At 43.4% G+C, this 20,801-nt stretch overlaps 2 pseudogenes; both read right to left on the bottom strand.

Moving 5' to 3' along the window:
• Positions 1-908: 908 nt before the first annotated feature.
• Positions 909-5,383, bottom strand: LOC134364528 (large ribosomal subunit protein uL29-like; annotated as a pseudogene).
• Positions 5,384-18,121: 12,738 nt separating this feature from the next.
• Positions 18,122-18,861, bottom strand: LOC134364526 (cell division control protein 42 homolog; annotated as a pseudogene).
• Positions 18,862-20,801: the final 1,940 nt, after the last annotated feature.

The following is a 20,801-nucleotide window of genomic DNA, read 5'->3' as shown; positions in this document are numbered from 1 at the left end:
AAGTGTTCTTCTGATTGTGCATAACTGACATCTTATCACTTAGCTGAAGTTGAAATGACCGCTACTTTAAGCCACTGAATTTGGGGGTTGTTTGTTATGCAGTAACATATAATAGATAACTGCTAGAACTGTCTTCAACTTTCTGACTTTGGTGATTCCCTGGCTGTCCATTGTCTAATTCAGATAACACAATTTCTTTTCTTTCTTTTTTTTTTTTTTAAAGATGACCAGTAAGGGGATCTTAACCCTTGACTTGGTGTTGTCAGCACCACGCTCTCCCAAGTGAGCTAACCGGCCATCCCTATATAGGGATCCGAACCCGTAGCCTTGGTGTTATCAGCACCACACTGTCCCGAGTGAGCCACGGGCCGGCCCTCAGATAACACAATTTCTTTCACATTACTTTTTCCTTCAGTTTCGGAATTGAGCTGACAAGACAAATACTCAAAACTTTAGCATCATCAGTGTTTGGTTTTTTGTGGTGGCTGGCTTGTGGGGATCTGAACCTTTGACCTTAGTGTTACAAGGCTGTGCTCTAACCAACTGAGCTAACAGGCCAGCTCCATCATTTCTATGATCAAGAGATTCTTCCTCTCTTTTGGAGACCTCTGAAGAACTCTTCCTAAGTTCGGTGTTTTGTTTATTCCAACTTCCTCTTCCTGCAGCATGACAGAGCCTATGCTTGACTTTCTCTTCAAGTAGTTTTGCTCCATTAAGAGCTATCTTGTTTATTTTAATTTTCCCCCCTTTGGCGGCTGGCCAGTATGGGGGTGCCAACCCTTGACCTTGTTGTTATCTGCACCATGCTCTCCCAAGAGAGAGCTATCTTATTTCTAAAAGGTTTCCTGAATTCTTGCCCTTTTTTTTTTTCTTTTGGCCAGTTTTGTGTTTTATTGATGCCACATTGCTCAGTCCTTGGCTGTGTGCTCCCGCAGTGGATACAGCGGCTCCTTCTACAGCAGCTTCTTGGCCTTCAGGTTCTCCTCTTGCTTGCTGAGCCCGCGCCGCTTGGCATGCGTTTTCCTGAGCTGGACATTTGGGGACTTATACATCTTGCCCTTGTCCAATTTCCTAAAGTTTTCTTTCAGAGTCTGGTTAATGACGACGAGCACAGGGCAATGGATTTGTAGGCAACTCGAATCTTGGGGAGCTTGGACGCTGCGCCGCCTGTCTCTTTGTGCATCTGGGACAGCTCCACCTTCAGGTCGTCCAGCTGTTTCAGCAGCTCCTTCTTGCTGCAAAGATCCCGAGCCTCCTCCTTGACCACAGCTGGCCAAGACGCCACCACCGCCGCCTGCTCTGAGAGAAAGAGCTCGTTATTTTTATAGGAACTGTGAAATTACAAAACTACAACAAATTAAATAATCTCAGTTGGCTTTATTTTGATTCTAGAATCTATTTTATTCTATAAAATAGAATAAGTGTTCCAAAGAGATGACAAGTTAACTTCACAGACAGTGTCGAGCTAGGGCTGGGTCTGGAGCTCACAGACCCCTCAGGCCTGTTGTCCAGACTGGGTCACAAACCCCTCATACGCCAGGCTGGGTCACCAGACCCCTCACACGCAGGTCTATGAGCTAGGTAACTGGCAAACAGTTCCTTGGAAGCCTTAGGTTGGAGAGCATGGCCACATGCGGTGGACACCTGAGGCAGTCGCCAGCCAAAGTCCTGGTGTAGCACAAGCGTCCTAACTCCACCCACACACACAAAATTTGCTTACAAAGAATGAGCCGCACCACTCCCAACTGTACCTAAGGTGGGGGGGGGCTGATTAAATTATTCTATTTTCCCCACAGACAAAAAAGGGACTGAAAAAAGCAGAAACAAAGAACATTTGGTCATTTCAAAGTCACTTCCTTATAAGGTGGGGACAGGGAGACTGAACAATAGAAAAATAACTGATTACTTTTAGGCTATCCTTTTTGTGTAAGGATTAAAGTGAAGGGAACCTCATTATCATGCCTATTGATGATTTAAATTGGCCTGTTTGGGAAATTGGCTGTTTCTCTCTCTCCTGATTTCTATTGTCTGAGTCAGGCAACAACTTAGTTTAGGCTGGTGACACTGAACTTTAGCAGAGCTGACTCCATTTTGATGTTTTAATCTCGTCTATTGGGACCTAGTTCAGGAATTAGCCCAGAACAATAGCCTCCTATAGTTTTTATTTAACAGAATTTAAAACTTTTCTAAAGATTTATTTACATTTTCTTCTTAGTTTACACCACAGCAAGTACATTTTTGAATGACTTTAGATTACTTTCTTAATGAATCCTGATTTTATCCAGCCTCTTCATCCAAGAAATGCATTCCTATTTTGTTGGCTGTTCTCTTCAAATGAATTCTTAGCTGTGAAGCTTCTGTTGATATTGACACCTTTTCAAGAATTTCTGGATTTTCCTTTCAAGTTTAAGATTATTTTCAGCAATTGATGTTCAGTTACTTGGTAGGTTCTGTTCTTTTTTGAAAAGGAATCCTCTCCGAACTAAAGGCAAATGCCAGAGAGGCAGTGATAAGGACAACCTCCTTGCGCACTCCCTGTAAATTCTGAAGTCAGAGCAGGCCACTGTCTAGATTGCAAAGGCAGGGAAGGCCCTGTTCTAAGCTTTTCAGGTCATGATTTTTTGGAACAGTGGTTTTCAAAGTTTATTCCAGAAATCAGCCAGGTTAAAACTATTTTCGTAATAATACTAAGACTTTATTTGCCTTTCTCAGTCTCATTCACTAGGGAACATACAATGGAGCTTTCCAGAGGCTACCTTAGGAGTGATTTCACCATTGCCCTGAGGCTGATGGAGTAAGTGCTTCTGTATTCTTGTGTTTTAAATTTTTCTGTTTTATAATATAGTATGGGGCTGGCAGGATAATCAGTTGGTTAGAGTGTGGTGCTGATAATGCCAAGGTCCAGAGTTTGATGCCTGTACTGGCCAGCTGCCAGAAAAAAAAATACATATATATATGTATGTGTGTGTATATATAAAAAATAACAAATATTGATGGATACACCCACAAACACCATTTTCAAGAGTGTTAAGGGAGTCCTGAGACATTGAGAACTATAGGTTTGAGAGAGCATATCATGAGAGACTAAATTTTTTTTTTTTTTTTTTTTTTTTTTTTTTTTATAAGATGACCGGTAAGGGGATCTCAACCCTTGGCTTGGTGTTGTCAGCACCACGCTCAGCCAGTGAGCAACCGGCCATCCCTATATAGGATCCGAACCCGTGGCCTTGGTGTTATCAGCACCACACTCTACCGAGTGAGCCACAGGCCGGCCTGAGAGACTAAATTTTTAACTCCCAATTCTTGAGATGTTCCTTTGACTATAAGTCCCTCCTTGAGACGCCTGTTCCTTTCTGTGACCCAGAAAAACAGATGCTAAACTTCTGCCATGGGTCGTCCCCAGTTTGAGTAGCAGGTTTGGGGAGTGCCCCGGGGTCAAAGAACACAAAAGGGCGGGCAAAGAGCCAGAGTGCACCTCCACCCCTCCACTTCTCTGCCCCCGAGGCGCGGCTAGCTGCCAAAAAAAAAAAAAAAAAAAAAAAAGCTCTCTCTATTTCGCATATGGATGTATGCATATCCTATCTACCTACCTATCTATCCTATCTATCTATCTATCTATCTATCTATCTATCTATCTATCTATCTATCTATCTATCTATCTACCTATCTATCTATCTATCTGTCTATGTGTCTAAAACTATGATTAAAACCAAATGGGAAACCAAATTTAATTCTACTTTTATTTAATAAATTTGATAACTAAACATTTCAAACTTGGTGTCCACAAGGGAAGCCTCAGTGGTAACCACAGGATTAATGTGTTCGGTAATGTGTAATTTTACAAAGCCCACGCTAGATGGCAGATTTCAAACAGGATTTTCTGGGTCACAAATTAATTAGGGTTTTTCTGCTATCCTTAATCCAAGCCAGTTGATACAAAAGGTGGAAGCTTCCTCCTGATTCTTCCTTTGTGGATGATCACTGAGATATTTTGGTAGTTGAGATATTTGGGAATCTTGTTGACAGGTAGATAAATCAGAAGATGCAAGCACCGAAGAGGGCTTCTGGAGTGCAGAAAAGGAGTGAACAAGTGCCAATTACTAAAACCCAAACAGTCAGGTCTTTTCCTGGGTTATTTTTTACTTTCTTAAAAAAAAAAAAAAAAGCTAATTGCTATATTTTATCACTACAATTTAGGAGAGAGGAGCACATGGGAGAAAGACATTAGTTGGCAATCTTTCTGAATCATTTTGATGACTTCAATACATTTTTTATTGCATCAGTCTTTTTTATTTCATCTCTTTTTTTCTCCCTGCTTTTGTTATTTTAATCATGTTTTAAACAAGCATTTAATAAAAACATGCTGTATACAAGGAACTGTGGAACTATGTGTGTTCATGGGGGGTAGGGGTTGCATGTAGGGGAATTGGGAATGGAACATTCATTCTAAGCAACATTCTCTCCTTAAGGACACTGTAGTCTTATAGGGAAAAATAAAACTACTAACAGAAATACTACAGTACAAGGCAGAATATGAGGCATACCTATGAAGTGAGGTTTTATCAGATGCAAAGGAGAAAATTATTTCATTCTGGGGTGATCAGTGTGAAGGAAAGAAAGTGACATTTATTGAGGGCATATGAGTACATGGCACGTATTGAGCTACATGGTTTACATGCATGATTTAACTTAATGTCACCTTTACCCTGTTAACTATTTACTGTGATATTCGTTCCTTCAGAAGTGGTAACTGAGTCTTAGTGAGAATAAAGAACCTGGATAACTTTCCAGATAGGAAGCATCAAAATCTGGGATCAAACACAAGTCTGTCTGCCTCCTTCTGAAAATGGCACATGCGAGAGGTAGCATCTGTTACTGTTTTTATTTTTGAAAATAATTAATTGCATTAAAAAATACATATATAAATCTTATATGTGTTCATTGTAGGATAGAAGAATTATAATAGATTGGGAAGGAAGAAAACAGACATCCAGGCACAATATCAACATGGACATGGATGCTGGAGGGGGAGAAAGAGTGGGCACTCAGGCTGATTGGAGTAGGGGGTACCTGTAGTCGGATTCTAAGTTCTCAGACCTAGAAATGCCGTTAAAAAGAGGGGTGGGGGAGGGTGGGAAGCGATCATTGAAATCTGCACAGGAACCAAACTTGTGTCAATACAATAGAGTCTTTCTAGGATTTCTCCATTTGACCTTGGTGTCCCGCTTCTGCAGAGCCTCTGTTGTAGGTTTTCTGCTGCCTCTGCATTTGCGATACATCCACTGAACTCACAGAGGTGAACATACCAAATCCTCAGAATGCTGGCACTAATGGGTATCACTTATTTTCAACACATAGTTTTTGAGCCCCTACCGTAAGCCATGCCCTAGTTCATAAGTGTCAACATAAACTAGATGTAGGCCCTGCCTCACGTGTATGTCTTTCTTGGTCCTCCCTTGGATTAACTGTTAACCTCGGAGCCTCTTTAGCATTCCTTTGTAATTTCTTAAAATAGAGCAGGGTGCTCAAGGGAATAGACTTGATGTCAGACAGACCTAGGTTTTAGTCCCAATTCTAACCCCTGTGAATTGTGGAAACTGGGTAATATAGTGCTTCCACGAGCCTCAGTTTTCTTGTCTCTAAAATGGAGAGAATAATAATAACAAGACAAGGCAAGTTGAGTGCTTAGCACATAGCCTGTCATCTCATAAAAACTCAATAAACTGTAGGCAGCAACTGGAGAGTAAAGAACTAGGGCAGGGGAAAAAATGAAAACTTTAGCCTTGTCCTTGTAGTCTAATAAGTTTAATAGATGGAGAGTAACCTTGGACTAATTACAGTCTCCATGAGTTTTTGGAAGGTTCCGCTACTATGGGAGCCACAACTTGGACTGCCAGCTCCTGATAACACCAGGATAACCCCTCACATGGCTGGGATGTGTTTAGTGGTCTCTACAGTGTGATCTCTGACTAGGGCACAATCCCAAAGAATTTGTGATGCTCAAATGGTCTTCCATGTTGAGTCACTTGACATAGAAGAGTGTTGCTGATAAAACGGGGACTATGTATCTTGACTGTGGAAGTTGTTATAAAGTAATTGGTGATAAAACTGTTTCTTTAGGGCTGGCTGGTTAGTTCAGTTGGTTAGAGCATGATGCTGAAAACACCAAGGTCCAAGGTTTGATCCTTGCACCCACCAGCTGACAAAAAAAAAAAGTTTTGTGAGCCGGATACTACAGAGAATGAAAGAAATCAGGCCATATTGAAGTATACATCTTAAGGCCGGCCCGTGGCTCACTCGGGAGAGTGCGGTGCTGATAATACCAAGGCCACAGGTTCGGATCCTACATAGGGATGGCCGGTTAGCTCACTGGCTGAGCATGGTGCTCACAACACCAAGCCAACGGTTGAGATCCCCTTATCGGTCATCTTTAAAAAAAAAAGTATACATCTTAATTGCAAATGAAAAGTATGACCCACACTATACAGACTCCTCATCCTTGCTCTTGGGTCAGAGGCAAATACCCGTGGAGTTTAGGCAGAGGGGAGAACCTTCCAGGCAGGGGGACCTTGCAGCCTGAGTCAGTGCTTCAGAGGAGTTGGTTTTCACACCCACAGGCCACAGCTGGGGTCTCTCCATTACCTCTCTAACTTTGTCACCTCTCATTCTTCCCTTCCTTCACTCTGCCCTAGCTATCAGGATAAGCTATTTTGGGGTCTGCAATTCAAGGTAATGTTTTTCTTTCAAAGTTTCATCTCTGGACCAAAGCTGAAAGTATTCAGTTAAGACCTATGTTCACATTATTTGTATTTGTTATAAATTGATCTGCTTTTGCTGTGACTTAAATGTGTCCCCTAAAAAGAATGTATTAGAAACTTAATTCCCAAAGCCACAGTATCGGAAGACAGGGCCTAATGGGAAGTGTTTGGGTCATGAGGACTCCACCTTCATGAACGAACTAATGCCAATTATAAAAGGGCTTGAGGCTGCAAGTGCAGCCTCTTGCTCTCTCCCTTTCTTTTTGCCCTACTGCCATGGGATGATGCAGTAAGAAGGCCCTTGTCAGATACTGGCCCCTCAATCTTGGACATCCCCAGCCTCCAGAACCATAAGCCAATACATTTCTGTTCATTGTAAAGTACCCAGTCTGTGGCATTCTGTTACAGCAGCACAAAACAAAGGTGGCCTTCTTCTTTTTTTTTTTTTTTGTATTTTTTCTTATTTTTTTAGTCTCTCTTCATTCTATTTTTTTCTTTTTCTTTTTTATCTTTTTAAAGATAGCCTTCTTAATTAATTTGAACTGAATTCTACAAACTTACTCAGATGAGACATCATAAAGAAATCATCATGCTCAAACCTTTCTAAGGAGGGCCAGCCAGTTGCCTCAGTTGGTTAGGACAGCCTTAGACCACCAAGGTCAAGGGTTCAGATCCCTATACCCGCCAGCTGCCCTCCCCCACCAAAAAAAAACTTTCTAAGGAAAGAAAAAAAATCAAGTTTTCATTTTTATTATTTTTATTTTTTTATTTTTAAAAAGATGACCCGTAAGGGGATCTTAACCCTTGACTTGGTGTTGTCAGCACCACGCTCTCCCAAGTGAGCAAACCGGCCATCCCTATATAGGGATCTGAACCCTTGGCCTTGATGTCATCAAGTTTTTAAAGAGAAAATAATCCGCTTTATTTTTTTTTAATTTTTAAATTTAGTATTAAATGGGTATCACCATGTTAACACTAACATGATAAAATGTTAAAACTGTAAAATTATATACATGGGACACGTCCTGCCTGGTTGTCTCCTCTGAACTCTAGTCTTGTTACATGTACCCAAGTCCCACTCCAACCTCACCAACCAACTCCCTCATCTCTATTACTAGTTTCTTGTGTGTTCTTCCTGAATTTCTTTTATTTAATGAATTAATTTATTTATTTTTGGAGACTCGTCAGTACAGAGATCCAAACCTTTGACCTTGGTGTTATAACACTGCACTCTAACCAACTGAGCTAACCAGCCAGCCCCCATTCAGTATATTTTGAAAAGATGCAATGTTTTTCTTCGTTATTAACAAAATAAGTTAGAAATTAACTTCAAATTAAAAAGCAAATGGCAAACAAATTTCCTTAGAAGTCAGTCACATACACATTACACTGTAGAAAAGAGGAGCAAGTCAAGTCCCCCCACTCTCATGAGTTTCATCAAATATTGGACCTAGTCAAGGGCGGAGAGAAACAACAGCTTCAAAAGGAATATACATTATTATTATTATTATTATTTTTAAAGATGACTGGTAAGGGGATCTTAACCCTTGACTTGGTGTTGTCAGCACCACACTCACCCAGTGAGCTAACCAGCCATCCCTATATGGGATCCGAACCCGTGGCCTTGGTGTTATCAGCACCACACTCTCCCGAGTGAGCCACGGGCCAGCCCCAGAATATACGTTATTAAATGAGGCATTTACAATACTCCTTCCTTATGTAGTGGGGAAGCCTGAGCATTTTCTTTCTTTTTTTTTTTTTTTTTTTAAAAAGATGACCGGTAAGGGGATCCTAACCCTCGACTTGGTGTCGTCAGCACCACGCTCAGCCAGTAAGCGAACCGGCCATCCCTATATGGGATCCGAACCCGGGGCCTTGGTGCTATCAGCACCGCACTCTCCCGAGTGAGCCACAGGCCGGCCCAAAGCCTGAGCATTTTCTGATTGCTAAACCTGCCCCCTTCCACTGGAGAAAATGTTTTAGAGATTTTATGCTTGACTATTTGGTGGCAAGCTCTGGCTCATGCAGCTTAGCCTGCCTGCTTCCAGCACCAGCCCTCTGTGAGATAACAGCAGTCTCACATCCCCCAAGGGCCAGAGGCAGATTTGGCTCCTGAAGTGACCAACAGGACTGTGTCCCACAATCAGCCAATCCAAATTAGCAGGACAGAATCCCTCATTTACATAAGAGGACCTGAATGGGAACCTGGGAGGGAAAAGGGCAGGGAATTTAGGTGATATAAGGGGGGGTCTTTTCCTTTATTCTGGGAGACACTGGTATAGGAGTTTTTGCTCCCCAGTGCTCTCCTTGCTTGCAAGCAAAAAGAGGTGCAACACTAAAATAAAGAGCTATAAAACTGCAACACTGACACCAATCTTGGATTCCTCTGTGCGTTCTCCCTGCAACACTAAGAGCACCAGATGGAAAATACGTTTTCTCAACTAGATCTAGGAAGAGAAATGTGGAATCAATCTGTCCTCTTCTCCTTAAAGGCTATTCACTAATGAATAAAAAAAAAAATTAAAAATAATAAAAGCCTCACACACACCACCACAAAAGAAAAATAAATACTAGGATTTCCCAGATTACTCTCCAGACAAGAACCAGGGATCAGTTTCAACAATTCGAGCCTAGAATTAGTCTTTTACAAAGTTATCATGAGCGTGCCTTACTTTTAAGCAACAAAAAAATTTTTGAAATAAACAAAACAAAAAACTAGCTCTGATCACTTTTCTGACATAATTACTCAGATTTAACTAGTGTTTTAACTGAGTTGGGGGGGGAAGGGACCGTGCTTATGGGCCTCAGGCGATCTCACACAAGTGCACGTGGGTGGGTACAGAGCATGTGTTGTTACTGCTGTCAGGCAAGGCTGAGAGACTCAACTGGTAAAAAAGCAATAAGCCCTTTTTAGATTCAGGCAGTCTATTGCTTACATAGACAGCAATAGCAAGATTAGCAAAGGTACAAGCTCCCTGTGTCCTTGTCCCACCAGATAACACCAAAACAAAAGAGACTAGGTGACAAATCCACATGGCTGATGGGGAGCTCTGTTTCTGAGGAGCCAATTTCATGCTAAGCATTTTGAGTATTTCATGCTAAGCAGCTATATAGCAGCGGCTGTACCCTAAAGCTGCTAGGGGTGGAGGTGGAATAGGGGGCGTTTCAAGGCAGAAACCCTATATCTCATCAGAACCCTGGAGGCGATGAGAAATTGTCTCATGACAACCTCCAGAGAGGATAGGGAAGTGGCTTTGTAACAGCTCTTCAAATGTCTCTCTCAGTTTTGGGAGGATCACAGGGCATTTTACCAAGACAACTGTGCTTAAGCCTTGCTTATGTGGCCTATATGGACACATGCAAGGTCACCAGGACACCTCACAGAGCAATTTCCATACAATTCCAACCCCTGAGCTTTCTCATAGCCAGTTAAGAACTCTTTTTTCTTTTTCTTTTTCTTTTTTTTTTTTTTTTTGGTGGCTGGCCAGTAAGAGGATCTGAACCCTTGACCTTGGTGTTATCAGCACAATGCTCTACCAAGTTAGCTAACTAGCAAGCCCCAGGAACTCTTTTTGAAACATAGGCCACCCCATCAGATATCCTAATTTAATTATAAAAATCCTTTTTATTTGCCCTAGGCAACATAGATCCCACAATCAATTAAACTAGAACAGTTGCTATAGTCTGTGACTCGGACAAAGCTAAAGAAAATCAGATCTATGTCCAGAAAGTTAATCTTGTTCTGTTGCCTTGAGTGGAGGCTGTTAACTCCTGGAGACAGCAGCTGCTGGGAGGATTTTGAGAATTCTTAGATTAAGATTCTGCACTGGCCAGCTGTCAAGCTGAGGGTGGCAGTGGCAGTCTGCATTAAATTGGCCAGATGCCCTGCAGACAAGAGCTGAGGTTAATGGTCCCTCCCCAACACAGACACAATTGTTGCTGTCCTGCCACAGCCATGTGCTTGGTATGACCAGTCCCCACAGCAATCAAGTCACCCTTTTACCAGTCAACACCATATACCCAGATTGGTTCCTAGGTGGCTCAGCAGTTTCTTCCTTGAATATCTTGTACCACCCAAGAACATCTACCATCCTCTTACATGTGGGCCACAGCAAGAGCACTTTAGAGTTGTAATCTCATATCCATGGTCATTATCATCATTATCCATAATTGACCAAATCCAGCAAGCTTAGCTGGGCATCAAAAGAAACACCCAGTTAGTGTCTCCCATCCCCTGGTTTTTCTTTGCTACTCACAAATTCCAGGAGCCCAGTCTCCCAGGAGATGGGCATGGAAGGGGGAAAAGAAAAAGAGAGAGAAGGATTAATTGCATAGCTGACTTGCCAAGACCAGCCAAGTCCAGGGCCCCAGAATATGAGTTCCAGAGATCCCCTTGTTACTCGACTGTGTAGTTAGCAGTTCGGGCACATGTGTCAGGCTTCCTTGGCCTCATATGTTGGAATCACTAGAGCTAATTTTGGGGCCCAGTCCTGACTTCTAGATGAATTCATACCCTGTGCAATAGTGTATCCAGGTGGCTATGGTCCTCACCTGGGGAGTGCAAGTCAGATCAGCTCATTGATTCCACTAATGTTCATTCTCAAAGGGTCCTTGCCACAGGCTTCTACATGGGTCATGAACAGATGGCATGGGTCTTGTTCAATCTGTTACCATAATGTTCGTCCCCCTGAAGCCCAAGACTTGATCATCCAATTTTCCTGCTGCCAGGCACCAGACTAAACTGCCAGCCCATTTGGCTAATGTCATGAGTTAACGAAAATGTAGCAAGGTACATTTTGGGAGGCATTTGTAGAGCAAGTGCCACAACTCACCCAATGAGCAGAGTTCTCGTTTCCGTTTCTTTGAAGCCGTACAACTGCAGCATCCCAGAACACCCCTGTGTAGAGGGCACCAAGACTGCCCCCCAGGTTTGATTATTCACTAGAAGAACTAAAAACACTCAGCTTATACTCACAGCTAAAGTGTATTATAGCAAAATGATACAAAACAAAGTAAGCAAAGGGAAAAGACACATGGGCAAAGTCTGGAGGAAACCAGGTACAAGATTCCAAGAGTCATCTCTAGTGGAGTCAAACAGGATATGCTTCATTCCCCTATCAACAAGTCGTGACAACATGTATGAAATGTCATCTACCAGGGAAGCTCATGAGCGAATGTTTTTTTGGAACCTGGTCAAGTAGTTACCCTTTGCCTAGCACATGATGAAATTCCAGATTCCCAGAAGGAAAGCAGGTGTTCAGCATAAGCCACATTGGTTGTACAAACAGTTTAGACACAATGAGCCACTCGCGTTATTTCTGGTAGCAAACCCCTCCTAATTCCAGTTCCCAGACACTAGCCAATGGGCAACCTTATAATCAGAACTTTCTGAGGATAAGACGGCTCAGACATTGAAAGAAAGTGAGCCGAGGGCCGGCCCGTGGCTCACTCGGGAGAGTGCGGTGCTGATAACACCAAGGCCCCGGGTTCGGATCCCTAAAAAAAAAAAAAGAAAGTGAGCCGAGACGCCGGGTACTGTTCAAGCTTTATTAAAGGAAAAGAATCTGCTGGGCTGCGCCCAAAGTGGGGAACAGCCCGGGGCTGCCCTGAAAATGGGGGACAGCAGCTAACCTAGGGTGGTGCAAGCTTATATTGGTATGTTGGCACTGAGGGCTGGGGGAATGTAATTCCAGGGTGGGGATTGAGTTAGGTCATGGAATGGAGAGTTCTGCGCATGTGGTAACACTGAAAGTTTCATTTTCTTGGAAACCATGAGGCTTCTTGTAAAAGAGAATGGTGGAGGGGAGGGGAGGAGGTGGACGGCGCCATTTTGCACTTGGGCTTATCTAAAGTAGCGCTGGTTATGTTGCAGATCTATTAGACATGCTGTTAACTTTTCTGCACAGTTTACCCCCTTAGCCCTTGTCCAAGGCATCTTTACAGCAAAAGCATTGGGCCCCATGTAACAGGGTGAGAGCAATCTGCAATATTGATTTCAGTTATGCCCTTTAGAGGTCCTTTGTTTAGCCAGTTAAAACAAATCCCATTAACTATAAAAATATATCTGAGAAAGGAAGGTGGCTTCATCTTTGAGTTTTTTTTTTTTTTAATTCTTTTTTTGTTTTGGGGGAGGGGTTCTTTTTTTCTTTTTCTTTTTTTCTTTTATTTTATCTTGTCAATATACAATGTGGTTGATTATTGTGGCCAACTATCGAAACCTCCCTCCCTCCTCCCCCCCTCCCAACAATGTCCTTTCTGTTTGCTTGTCATATCAACTTCAAGGAATTGTAATTTTTGTGTCTTCTTCCCTCCCCCCCCCCAGGTTGTTTGTGTATTCATTTATTTATTTTTAGCTCCCACAAATAAGTGAGAACATGTGATATTTCTCTTTCTGTGCCTGACTTGTTTCATTTAATATAATTCTCTCTAGATCCATCCATGTCATTGCAAATGGCAGTATTTCATTCTTTTTTACAGCTGAGTAGTATTCCATTGTGTAGATGTACCACATTCTCCATATCCATTCATCTGATGATGGACATTTGGGCTGGTTCCAACTCTTAGCTATTGTAAACAGTGCTGCAGTGAACATTGGGGAACAGGTATACCTTCAACTTGATGATTTCCATTCCTCTGGGTATATTCCCAGCAGTGGGATAGGTGGGTCATATGATGGAGTTAAAAGACCACCTACAGAGTGGGAGAAAATATTTGCAAAATATACATCTGACAAAGGATTAATATCCAGAATATACAAGGAACTGAAACAACTTTACAACAAAAAAACAAGTAACCAAATTAAAAAATGGGCAAAAGAGCTAAATAGGCATTTCTCAAAGGAAGATATACGAATGGCCAACAGACACATGAAAAAATGCTCAACATCACTCAGCATTCGGGAAATGCAAATCAAAACCACACTGAGATACCATCTCACCCTAGTTAGGATGGCTAATATCCAAAAGACTGTGAATCATAAGTGCTGGTGAGGTTGCGGAGAAAAAGGAACTCTCATACATTGTTGGTGGGACTGCAAAATGATGCAACCTCTATGGAAAATGGTATGGAGGCGGATGGCCGCTTCGCTCACTGGCTGAGCGTGGTGCTGACAACACCAAGTCAAGGGTTAAGATCCCCTTACCGGTCATCTTTTAAAAAAAAAAAAAAAGAAAGAAAATGGTATGGAGGTTCCTTATACAATCCTTTTTTAAAATGTCATCTGATGATATACTCTCACATATTTCCACACTCGGTGAATGGAGTCATTACAAATAGTGCTCATGTCCTTATCTGTTCTTTCAGTCAGAAGAAAATAACTTTCAGCCAGTGATCGGGCACTCGATGGCTGCAGATCTCCTGTGCATTTCATAAAGTTCACTGGATTGGCAGCTTGTGAGCTCCTCTCTCTCTCCCTAAATAAAGCCTTTCACAGCATTCATGGACATCCATTAAATCTTCAAGGCACATCTTACATGGGATTGTAACATTTTCAAAACTGGTAAAACAGTTTCTCAGAGGCTGGGAAGTCTAAAGCCCAGGGAACACATCTGGTGAGGGTCTTGATGGTGGCAACAGTGATGCAGGGTATCACATTGTGAAATGGCGGAGCAGAGAGAGCAGAAAGAGCAGGAGAGAGACTCTTTTCTCTCTTCTTTTCAATCCCCCCATCTTTGAGTTTTTTTTTTTTTTTTTTTAAAGATGACCGGTAAGGGGATCTTAACCCTTGACTTGGTGTAGTCAGCACCACACTCAGCCAGTGAGCAAACCGGCCATCCGTATATGGGATCCGAACCCGGGGTCTTGGTGTTATCAGCACCGCACTCTCCCGAGTGAGCCACGGGCCGGGGGCCGGCCCCATCTTTGAGTTTTTGAATTAAACTTTTTTAACCAGCCTAAGGCATCAATTCAGGCTCAGTATAACTCTGGCTAGTAAGTCGAAGCTGAGCTGAAAGTCTTTCAGGGTCAGGATAGTCAGGACACACACACACAAGAAGTACACTCCCACAGGGCACATGTGGTACCCATGGAAACAAAGAGTTTACAATCCTTGGAGCACACCAAACAGGACAGATATTAGTCAGGCTAACAGGGCCCTCAATGTGGCCTTTTACTGTGGGGCCTCCAACCGTAGATTCTCAGGTGAGTCCAAATACAGTTCAGTCATAGATTTCAGAGGCACTGCCTAAGACAGTCAGTTCCAAATAGTTTTATTTGTCTATGACACCAGTTTATCATCTTCAACAGTGTGGACAACATCTATAGGCATTCTGCAGGTAGGTACAGGTGCTGGGTCACCCACTCTTTTGTAATCAATGTGGTCAGGTTTGAGCATAGACAGCAGTTGGTTTGAATTCAGAGTGCTTACAGCAGCTAGAAGAGGCAGCAGGCAGCACAGGGAGTTTTCCTTTAGGAAGAGGAGAAAACTTCGAGGAAACATTCTGAAAAACAAAGAGCATTAGTGCCCTTTCTCTCCCACCTCCTCAGTTCCCTAGGTTTTGTTTTTTCCCCTCAGTATTACAAAATCAGTTGTGTCATATTCAGCAATCATAACAACATTTTTTCAATCATCCCCTGCTCTCACCTAGACCTTTCATCTGGAAGGATTGTATGTAAGAGGCACAAAACCATTTTCAAAGAAAAACATTTTTTGTATAGCTTAACCAGAAAGACGCATGTTCAGAATTGGTCAGGACAAAATCTTGAATTTTTCAACATTTAAAAAATGGGTTTATATAACTTTCTACTACTTTCATCCTGATCATTTATCCAGGAAGCAACCTAGAAAAGACCAATTCCTTTCTGCAGAAAGCTGAATTTAATAATTAGACTGACTTACTAAGGTGTGTGTTCCAAGAGAATGGTGAGGGAAGTAGAGTCAGTATATCAGCTCACTGTTGCAAATTGCAACTAATAAAGCCAAACACAACAAAGTCAACAGCAGTGAGATGGCCCTGATATGGGGTCCACAGTCTGATCTGTCAGTAGTGAGTGAAGGGGTCACACTTCCTGTGATGTGTTCTCCACCAGCTTGTAGCTTTCACAGGAATTTTAAGTTAGGAATGTTTCTGTGTCAGAAACATAGAGACAATAAGCAGCCCAATTTCAGATGGTTCTGTCAGAAATAAGCCCTTTTCTGTGGGCGTTTGTTTGTGACACAGACGTTCACACCAGCACCCATGATGTTTTCACAATTTAGCCCACAGAGGAGTGTCTTAAATCTGCAATTGTTCCAGAGGCTGAGTTTCATTTCTGGAGCAGAGAAACTTTCACCAGATTTAATTTGGCATGGCTAGTGTTCAGGCTGTACCGGCCCATACTAGAAAGTATCCGGATTTAGCCTAGAGTCAGGCCCAGGCAATTAGGATCAGAATTCTAAAAAAGCCACTGGTTCTTGTTACCAGCAGGAAAACCAAGACACTTCAAAAAGCCAGACAGCCATGTTCCAAGTCCAGCTTACAAGTGAAGCTTTATGAAACCCTTTTTATCTTGTCAGTAGTAGAGTCAAAATTGACCCACTCAAAAATATGCTCATCTGGCTGGAAAATCATCAGCTTTTATGGGTCAGACATCTGATTTTACAAGAGCTCATCAGCAACTAAACTCTGCTTTATAAAACTCCAAAAGTGTATTTCCATCTGAAGAGTACATCTCTTTTCATGTTGTTTCCTTTTTTCCCAGAGGCTCCGATAGGCAAAAAATATAGCAAAAATCATCACTTTGGGAAATTTATTTTGTTTTAATACTCAAAGAATTTAAATTTTATCCCACCCACTAGTGGTAAAAAGCAATTATTTGTGTGTCCCACTAATACTTTTTCTTTGCAGCTTTCCCTAATTGGGATGATCCCTCTAGCATTTATGAAATTACAATCATATAGCAATTTACATCAATTTTTATGCTACATCCAAAGCAATAACCACAAAACACAAAACTATTTTAAGAAAAAAATTCCCTCCCCTGTTGTAAATGGAAATGAATTTAACACTTTAGCAATAAATTTAACATTTACTGGGCTAACATTACAGCTACCAGGAAAGGATACCAGCTGGAATGCAGGGAGGTAGGGCAGGGCTACTGCAGCAGTGGCAGCAGCTATGCTGAAGAAATGACTGTAATGGTTTCTTCCTTTTTTTTCCCCTCTGTATTGTTTCAAGGGCCACAATGGTATGGCCTCTTTTACCATAGATAAGCAATTCAATTAAGCAGGTCAATTTTTGGCAGGAGCTGCAAGTCTGGCAGGCCGTGGTAGCTTCATAAGAAACATATCGTCCTTTCCTTTGTAAGAGGCATCGGTTCTTTTCTTTGACTGCTGGAGGGCTTCAGAGTGGTAAATACACCCACATCATCCCCAAATTTTAGTTGGTAAGAAGGCCCTGCATTTTGACAGGGTTTATTAGTCAGACCTGCTGGCAAGCATCTGCTAACAGCACAATAGCGCCATTGAGATAGAAACTTTTGATTTGCCAACAAACAAACATTTACAGAGTGAAAACTTCGGACATTAGAGAAATTTTCTCTAACACTTAATAAGCATTTATAGTACAAGTAAGAGATTGTTTAAATTCTACGTTTTCGCAATGGTACATAGAATTGACTCAGAACCTTCATTCATTAGCTTTTTTCTCTTTACTGTAAGTTTGGTCCAAACTCTACCAGCTGAATTCAGACACTTTTTAGAGAAACACAGACCAAGAAGTTTAACACAAGCACTTCAGGGGTTACAGCAGCTGCCCGGAAACCAAGTCCTCTCTTCAGGAAATGCAAGGCAGTGCGGAGGAGGGGTGAGTGGAGCACTGGAGCAGAGTGGACGTTTCTCTCCTTAAGGAAGGAGAGGTCATGGTAAGATCAGGGGCCACCACAGGAGCAGCTCTGCTCCAGTAAGCGCAGGTTTGGGCTTACTTTCAGATTTAGGTGGCCTTCCGCTCAGCTTCATCAAACGCACTTTTATAACTAGGACTCCATTCAGGTAGCTGCTTCAATCCTGCGTCTCTAAATCTCCAAATAGTCAGATAGCTAGCACGCACTAACAGATCTCTGGGAAGCGTCTCACATCACCTAACCTAGCGCACACATTAACAAGGAGGACATTGGAAAGAAGCTTACTTCTCTCCTCCCCTCACCATTTAGGTAAGAGCATGCACTACCCGATCCCAGGGAGTCTATCATATCCCTTAACCTGGCTCACATTGTGACCTTGGGTGTCAAATTTGTCAAGTAAGGCTGACAAACAACGGTTAGTAGGGAACCGGCATGGAGCAGTTCACCTACAACTGCAAAAATGAATTCTAAGTTTTAATTTGATTTAAGCATTGCTTTTAATGTGAGGGCACCACAAATTGTGTGGCAAGTGCTCTGGAGGTAGTTCAGAGCAGCACTCATCTGTGGCTCTTCAGTTCTGGAGGCTCCAGGGCAGCTAGTAGTGCTTCATCAAATACATCCTTTAGCCTTTTCTGTGTGAATGTGGAACACTTCAAATATTCGACAGCCTTCAAGTCACAGGCCATCATCTCAGCAGTCTGTGGGGTGAGGGACTAGTGTTTGTCCTTAGCAAGTTTCTCAATAGTACAGGGTCACACTTCTGAGATCAACTTTGTTTCCAACAGGGCTGGCCCGTGGCTCACTCGGGAGAGTGTGGTGCTGATAACACCAAGGCCACGGGTTTGAATCTCTATATAGGGATGGCCAGTTAGCTCACTTGGGAGAGCGTGGTGCTGATGACACCAAGTCAAGGGTTAAGATCCCCTTACCGGTCATCTTTAAAAAAAAAAAAAAAATTTGTTTCCAACAAACAAAGAGTCTTCAGACAATGGTGAATCATCTCAGGTACCCACTTTTCTTTCATATTTTCAAATGAAGACAGAAGACGACTAAAAAATAGACTAGAAATATATCTGTTTGTGGATAGCGGGGGTGGGGGGGCTGTTCTGTCATAATCTTCTTGCCCTGCAGAATTGAAAAGTCCACGTGCATATGGCTGTCACCAAACATACTGTGACTACATAGTTGTCAAAAATCTCTGGTAAATACTCAAACATTGATTTGTTTGTTGTAGGATATCAAGACATATCTTACCAACAGCACCATCACTTACAATTATTTGCATTGCTGAAATATTTTCACATCCACTTTAAATATTTCTAATTTGCTTTTGAACTCAGCTTTTCGACCCAGCTTTAAGGACTTAAGAATTTTTATCAGCCCGAAGTGTGCCTAGCCCAGAAAAGAGAGTTAAAGAAACAGTTCAGGCCCTTATAGTTTAGCTCTCATAGTTGAGGCGGTGGTTCACTGATCACACGATGGTAGTGGGTAAGATTGCGTGCCAGGAAGAGTTACAGAATCTAGGATGGCAGGTTCTTTGACATCCAATATCATAGAAATGAACACTGAAACGCAGTGAGACTGAACCAGCTAAGTTTATTGAAAGATACCTTGTGCATGGGGAGCAAACACAAAGGTGGAGTGTTGCTCCCTGAGCGTTCAGTGCGAGGGTTTTTAAAGGCAAAAGAGCTGGGTGGGGTGCTTGGGAAAGAGGGTGAGATCGCAGTCTCACAATTGGGGTCTTCCACAGTTGATCACAAGGTGTTCTATTTTCAGCCTCAGCAGATGGGGGCCTCATCGTTCTCTTGAGGCCTGTAAAAGAATTACACACGAGGGTTAATGCATGCAGCCCCTGCATCTTTAGGGCTTATCTTTAATTTCTGCCCTCCTTGGTGTGGTGTTTCCTGGAACAGGACGTTGTCTGGTGCCCCTGGGGTCTCTGCTGCATTTCCAGCACACAGACTACTGCTGGGTTCTTCCTGCGGACAGCAAAATGGAGTCTCTCCTGTCAGCCCTATCTTTACCCCTGCCTCAAACGTACTGGAAGAAAAACTCTTCCACGGCAGAGGGATAAAGGTCAGCCAGCAGCTCACTCCACCAGACTGACGGTCGCAACGGGAATGGGGGATACAGGCGGAAACTGCCCTACTGGCCCCTGCTCTCCCTAGTCGCTGGCGCTTCCAGAATCTGTGTGGAAGTTCAGAGGCTGTCCCGAGGCCCCTTCCTGTGCCTCCCTCCATCCACCCTACCTCAGTGGCCACTTTCTCGGCAGACAGGTCAGGGCCCAGGCTAAAAAGGCAAGTGAGCCATCAGCAGTGCACAGGCTATCAGAGTGTCAACCGCCAAATTCCTGTCAGTTACAGAAACGGTCCTCTAGGAGCCAGCCTTCTCTGCGCGTCACGTGACTCGCGTGCAAGAGCGTGTCTCACGTCCGTCAACCGCTGGGTGAGCGCGCGCACCCGGGACCGTCAGAGCCACGTGAACTTCCATGGCTTGGAGACCTGCAGTCACGTTCCTCCCCCCAACTCCACCTAAGCAAGCGGCACCTTCTCGCAGCTTCCGAGCCCCTGAGGCCTGGGAAGTCCTGGCCCTCGCTAGGTGGGGAAAGACCCCTGAGCAGAACGGATGAAGGACGTGACGGGGTCAGGGGACGCGCCTCGGGTCGGGTACCCGACTGAGTCCACGCGCGCATGCGCGCTGCCGGAGGCCGGCGGCGCGTGACGTCAGGGGTAGTGCGGTGGGCAGAGCCCGCGTCGGAGCCGAGGGTGGCCTGTGTCTTTCCGTCACCTATTTCCACCTTATCCCTTTTGGTCTTCCCTGAGTGGGAAGACCGAGGTTCTGCCTACCGATTCCCCGGGACTTTGCACCAGTGGTCACCTTTGTTTGCGAAACTGTCCTGATTTTGTGGCACCTGTGCGGTAGCGCGGAGAACATCCGCCCCGCGTAGGTGGAGCCTGTAAATGGGGTCGACGCTCGGATGGGAAAGCCGGGCTGATACACAGAGACTGGAAGCCCTTCGGCCTGCGTTGGCGTTAACTGTAACTGTGGGTTCCTTCTGGTCCCAGACGATCTACAAAGCTAGCTTGCTGCAGCTGAGCATTAAGCTCTGCCCATTCAAGGCGCATAGAAGACGCGCACGGACCTTAAGCTTTTGTGCTAGCAGAAACGGATGGCTGAGTTCCACAGGGCTGAAACACTTCCTTAACAACTTGCAACGTTGCAGCT

Source organism: Cynocephalus volans, chromosome 16, assembly GCF_027409185.1.
Source record: "Cynocephalus volans isolate mCynVol1 chromosome 16, mCynVol1.pri, whole genome shotgun sequence".
Lineage (NCBI taxonomy): Eukaryota > Metazoa > Chordata > Mammalia > Dermoptera > Cynocephalidae > Cynocephalus > Cynocephalus volans.
The sequence above is the reverse complement of the archived record's forward strand: the minus strand, read 5'-3'. Positions and strand labels throughout refer to the sequence as shown.